The sequence below is a fragment of the Saccopteryx leptura genome, chromosome 6 (genome assembly GCF_036850995.1).
Source record: "Saccopteryx leptura isolate mSacLep1 chromosome 6, mSacLep1_pri_phased_curated, whole genome shotgun sequence".
Lineage (NCBI taxonomy): Eukaryota > Metazoa > Chordata > Mammalia > Chiroptera > Emballonuridae > Saccopteryx > Saccopteryx leptura.
In genome coordinates this window covers 163,330,281-163,336,280 of record NC_089508.1, presented here as the reverse complement: position 1 = coordinate 163,336,280, position 6,000 = coordinate 163,330,281, and positions in this window count along the sequence as shown.

Below are 6,000 nucleotides of genomic sequence, written 5' to 3'. Positions count from 1 at the left end.
TGCAACCTTGGCATAGCAGAACAATGCTCTACCCGACTGAGCTACGCAGCCAGGGGCCTATATGTATATTGATCACCAAGGATTACACTGGGGAACAATTTTTTTTTTCATTTTCTGTTGCATGAAGTTTTAGAACTGTTTCTATATATTTCTGCATCGCTGATTCCAAGTATAAAATCTGTTTTTGGGTTCATGCTCTATTTTTTATGCAATTTTAATTTCTTTTTGTTATAGTTAATGGCATGCATTGGTTTTTAAATTGGAGTTAAAGGGCAACGACTCTTGGATTGAACATAACCACAAGGCAATTAATGTTTTACAAACATCACTTTTACATAATTGTAGTTGTTTTTAAATGTAAAAAATTATTATCTGATAAAAACACCCTCTTATTTTGTTTTAAGATTGAATCATGGCTTCTTTGAGTAGGCATAAATGTAAGAATAGTCCTGACACCTTCTGTTATGTATGTGGCTGTTACACATTTCAAGGTCAAAGGCACAATATTTCATCATTTGTGACACGTGCATTTATTGCCTATTTTCAAGTTCCCTGTGGCGATCAAGACAAGAATTGGGCTCCTCATATTGTGTATCATAATTGTGAGGAAACGTTTCATGACTGGACAAAAGGAAAACACAAAGGAATGCCTTTTGGTATTCCCATGGTTTGGCATGAACCTAAGGACCACAGCAGTGACTATTATTTATGTCTGATCCATACAAAGGGCATTGGCAAGAAAAAAATGGCATATTATCGAATATCCTAATATTCCTTCAGCAATACGACCTATCCCACACTCTAAGACACTTCCGGTTCCAGTTTTCAATTGTTTTATTTCTTTTAAGGACGAAGAAAGTGAACATGGTTATCAAGTGTATTTTGATAAGATGCATGAGAAAATGGTTGTAGAACCTGAAGGGTCTTCTTCTGATGCCAAGCAGTCATTAACCCCTCAGCAGTTTAGCCAACCAGAATTGAATGACTTAGTAAGAGATTTGGGCCTATCAAAGAAAGCAGCTGAGTTATTAGCCTCCAGGCTTCAAGAAAAGAATGTACTTCACCGGTCAGCTAAAATATCCCATTTCAGGAAGCATGAACAAATTTTTATGCACTTTTTTTCCGAAGACAAACACTTTGTTTACTGTCATGATATCAGTAGTCTTCTCAGCCAGCTAAGTGTTACCACTTACAGTCCAACAGAATGGTAGCTCTTTCTTGACAGCTCTAAACGGAGTCTGAAATGTGTTCTCCTACACAACGGTAATGTTTATGCAGCGGTTCCAATTGGTTATTCAACTCATCGGCAAGAAGATTATAATGACATAAAAATTGTCCTTGACTTACTGAAGTATGAGGAGCGTAACTGGATCAATTGTGTGGATCTTAAAATGGTAAATTTCCTGCTCAGACAACAGAGAGGTTTCACGAAGTATCCTTGCTTTCTGTGTTTGTGGGACAGCCGAGCTCAGGAGAAACACTGGACACAGAAGGAGTGGCCGAAACGTGAAGCTCTGGAAGTAGAGATGCAAAATATTGTTAATGAACCTGTAGTTAATCAAGACAGAATCATTTTTTCCCCACTTCACATTAAACTTGGTTTAATGAAGCAGTTTGTTCAGGCTTTGAATAGAGAAAGTGAATGCTTTCAACATATTATTTCTGCTTTTCCTGCCTTGTCTTTTGAGAAGATAAAAGCAGGTGTATTCGATGGAACTCAAATTCATACACTCATATGTGACGAAGAATTTGCCAGGAAGATGAATAAGGAGGAGAAAGCAGCATGGCAGTCTTTTGTGGCAGTTACAAAGAACTTCCTTGGCAACAAAAAAGCAGAAAACTATGAACTTCTGGTTCAAAGGATGCTGTTGGATTTCCATGACATTGGATGTAACATGAGCATTAATATTCACTTCCTGAACAGTCACCTTGATAAGTTTCCCGAAAATCTTGGAGCTGTTAGTAATGAGCACACTACTGTTGGAGCATCAAACGAGATTGTCCTCAACAAGTACACAAACGCAAGAGCTACAAACACAAATTTTTGCCTGAATAGAATTTAAATAAGTTTTGGCCCTGGCCAGTTGGCTCAGTGGTAGAGCGTCGGCCTGGTGTGCAGAAGTCCCGGGTTTGATTCCCGGCCAGGGCACACAGGAGAAGCGCCCATCTGCTTCTCCACCCCTCCCCCTCTCCTTCCTCTCTGTCTCTCTCTTCCCCTCCCGCAGCCGAGGCTCCATTGGAACAAAGATGGCCCGGGTGCTGGGGATGGCTCCTTGGCCTCTGCCCCAGGCGCTAGAGTGGCTCTGGTCGCAACAGAGCGACGCCCTGGAGGGGCAGAGCATCGCCTCCTGGTGGGCAGAGCGTCGCCCCCTGGTGGGCGTGCCGGGTGGATCCCGGTCGGGCGCCTGCGGGAGTCTGTCTGACTGTCTCTCCCCATTTCCAGCTTCAGAAAAATACAAAAAAAAAATCATAATAATAAAATAAATAAATAAAAAATAAGTTTTGCATAAATTTTATGATTAAAATAAGTGTTTTAGTATATTCTATTTTAAAATTGTAGACAAATTCTGATGCAATCATATCTTTCAGTGTATTAGTATATTTACTGCAGTATATAAATTATTATATTTTCACAAAGATGATGCCCAAGAAGACATTCTACTTCATTATGTTAAACTAAATGTTGAAAGTTTTACAATAAAATGAAAACATAAAATTTTGAATTGCAAAAAAAAAAATGTAGCTTACAGAGAAAAACTAATGTCAGATTTGAGATCAGCACACTCAAATTAGGTAAGAACAAGTGTTTTTGTGGATGCAACAAAAATTTTGTTCCCCAGTGTTACGATTGGAATAGTACTAAAGAGGCTGGTGAAGAACCAGCAATTAAAATCTTCCAGAAATGTGGTGAGTGACACGAGGTCAGTAGATGGAGACCCATTGTGTCTCCCTACCACAGGGAGACACAGTGGGTCCTAGAATTTGCTACCATGAAATTTTAAGCCAAATCCTGTTCAGCAGAAGGGAAATAGAGTGATCTGGAAGTGGCAATGAAGAGAATTTCTTCCTTCTAGGCCCAGTAGTTTTAGTGCTAAGGAGAAACCACAGCTACATTTTAAGAAAAATAAAGAAGACATTTCTTAGTAAGAAGGTGAGTTTTCTGGAAAGAGGCTGAGTATATAAGGGATTTTGCTTACTGACCAGAGACCACAGTGGAAGGGTTTCAGGAGTTCAAGAGAGTGGAAATAGCACAAGAAAGAGAACACAGAACAACACCGGAGTTACTCTCTGGGGCAAAAGTGTTGATGGGAGAGTTCTGAACTTTTGGAAACGGACATAAATTATAAAGTTAATTTTGCTCATCCCAATGGCAGATAATGTTGGTAAGGCTATGACTTGGGGTGTGGGGTGGGGAACTTGTCAAGAACATTCAGAATTATAAGGCTTTTATTTAGCTACAACTGATGGCTTCCTTTAAGCACAGAGCCATATAGAAACCCCTTTTGACTCCTGCCGAGGCAGGTTTGGGGGCCAGAAACAAGGGGCCGTTGACATCTGGCATGAGGAGCAAGAGGAATCAAGGTTCTGGCTTTCTACCCATTTTGAAGACAAATCCACTCCTGAGGCCATGCTTCTCAGGAGACCAGAACATTGGAATGATAGTTTCAGTCAATGCTGCCAGTTCTCATCTGGGGCAATGGCCCGTGACAACCAAAGGACAACAAGGGTGTCTAACAATTAGCCCTGAGCTGAAGAGTGCTCGCATTTTCCCTACAGCTCAGAAGGGGCCTCTTGAAATATGAAAAGTTTAATGAGAGCCTCCCAGATGAATCTTTTTTTTTTTTTTTTTTTAAGTTTAAAAGTTGGCTACTTTCTATCATCAAGATCAGAAACACAGTGTCCTAATCAGTAACTGGGGACATTTTGAAACATCCTAAAATTTCAAAGGAAATTAAAAGCAAGTCTTGCCTGCTATCTTTGCTAAAAATCACAAACAGACACACACATACTGAGTCACTGTAATAATTCTCTAGTCTCAGTTCGCTGAATCTCTGCAGATCCAATTTGGCATCAAATAACAGCCCATTCTTCTCTGCCAGCCTGGTCATTGGGAGCCGATGAAGAGGCAGATAGCGCCTCAGCTACAGAGGAGAAAGCAGTGCTTTCAGGTGACATTTTGTTTCGTGAAAAGTCTGCAAATGTAAAAGTCTGATCTGTTTTTCTTTTTCTGAGCAACACTAAGCAACATTGGAGACTTTGATCATGACATCTTCTCCTAAATCTGTAAGTAAGAATTAGGATACCTGAATTTGCCTCTGGTTATGTCCTCCCTATAATTTTAAGTCACCAACTTACTTATGGTTTCTCCATCTGTCCAAGTGAAAGATGAAAGTGCCCAAAAGTGTCGAAGGGGATTTCTGAGCCACTGCTGACTTGAGTCCAGGGTGTTTCAACCTCCAAGATGGAGAGCATGCTCACATCTTCATTTCCAGCCCATAGCTAATAGGCAAGAGGTGCAAACTGCTCCCCACAGAAGAGATCTCACTTATGAAAAGAGGACAGCCAGAAGCAGATGCCAGATTCCAAGTGGGACCCTGTAATCATTGTCCACAAAATGAATTAGGTTCTTAGGAGGACACAATGCACCAAGATGGATGGACAGCCTTTAGTAAGTAATATGCTAAGGTGGTGGTGGGGAGTTAGATCACCTGATACCATTTCACCTAACGTTATTCTGATGCCAATTTACTAATTAATTCAGCTACAATTAGCATTTTCTAGAGCACTGGTTCCCCCCCCCCCAGTTTTCTGATAAAATTTATTTATTTATTAGATTTTACTTATTCATTTTAGAGAGAGAAGACAGAGAGACAGCGATAGAGACAGAGAAGGGAAGGAGCAGAAAGCACCAACTCCCATATGTGCCTTGACTAGGCAAGCCCGGGGTTTTGAACTGGCAACCTCAGCATTCTAGGTTGACGCTTTACCCACTGCACCACCACAGGTCAGGCATCTGATAAATTTTAATGTGATAAAACATTTTTCTGGGAAACTAGTTACTTACTCAGCCAGTAACTGTCAGTCACGAGGCTAGTGGCCTTTCTTTAACCAGACTTTTTTTGGGGGGAAGTAGCTCATATAACAATGTTTATCTAAGTCATTTTCTTTCCTTAGAGGTTTCATCACTAAAAATGAAAAATTTGGATTGGTGTAATAGGGACTTTTTTATAAAACCCCGGAATCAGTAGAGCACTGGTTCTGAATGCCCACTGTGAATTAGGTGATTGTAAGCTGGGAAATTTTTAAAATTCCAAATGCCCAAGCCACAGCCCCAAAGATTCTGACTTATTTTGCCTGTGGTTAAGCCCAGACATTATCATATAAACAAGTAATACAGATAAAATAATAATATTTTAGTACAAATATGTTCCAAATATTGCATGGGACTTATTGCATGAGACATACTAAAAATTATTTGCTATTTATCTGAAATTCAAATTTAACTGGCTGTCCTATATTTTTATTTTCTAAATGTGGCAACTCTACCTGAGACTCTGGGTTTAGCCAGGGTTAGCAACCACTAGTCTTGTGTATGTAGATCAGACAGGTTGGACTGGGTTTATTTAATGTCTCCTGAATAATTTTGCATCTTTTTAAAAGTCTATTTTTCCCATTTCTAGGTAGTTCAAGAATTCATTTTTAGCCTGCTCATTTCTAAAGGACTATTAAATATCTAAAATTTTCATATTACTAATAAATGTTTTAATATATTAGGTACTGGGTGATTCTTCCAATTTAAGCCTTTTGAGTGTTTTTTATTTTTTATTTTTTTGCTATTTGCTGTTATTGTTTAAGGTGAAATAGCAAATATCTTGGACTGAACACTCTAGGAGGAAAAGTAAGGATACAAGTAAAACAGAATTGGCAAAATGATGATAATATTCAAAGCTGAAAGATGGCTACATAAGGATTCATTGGTCTATTCATTTTAATTCTAAT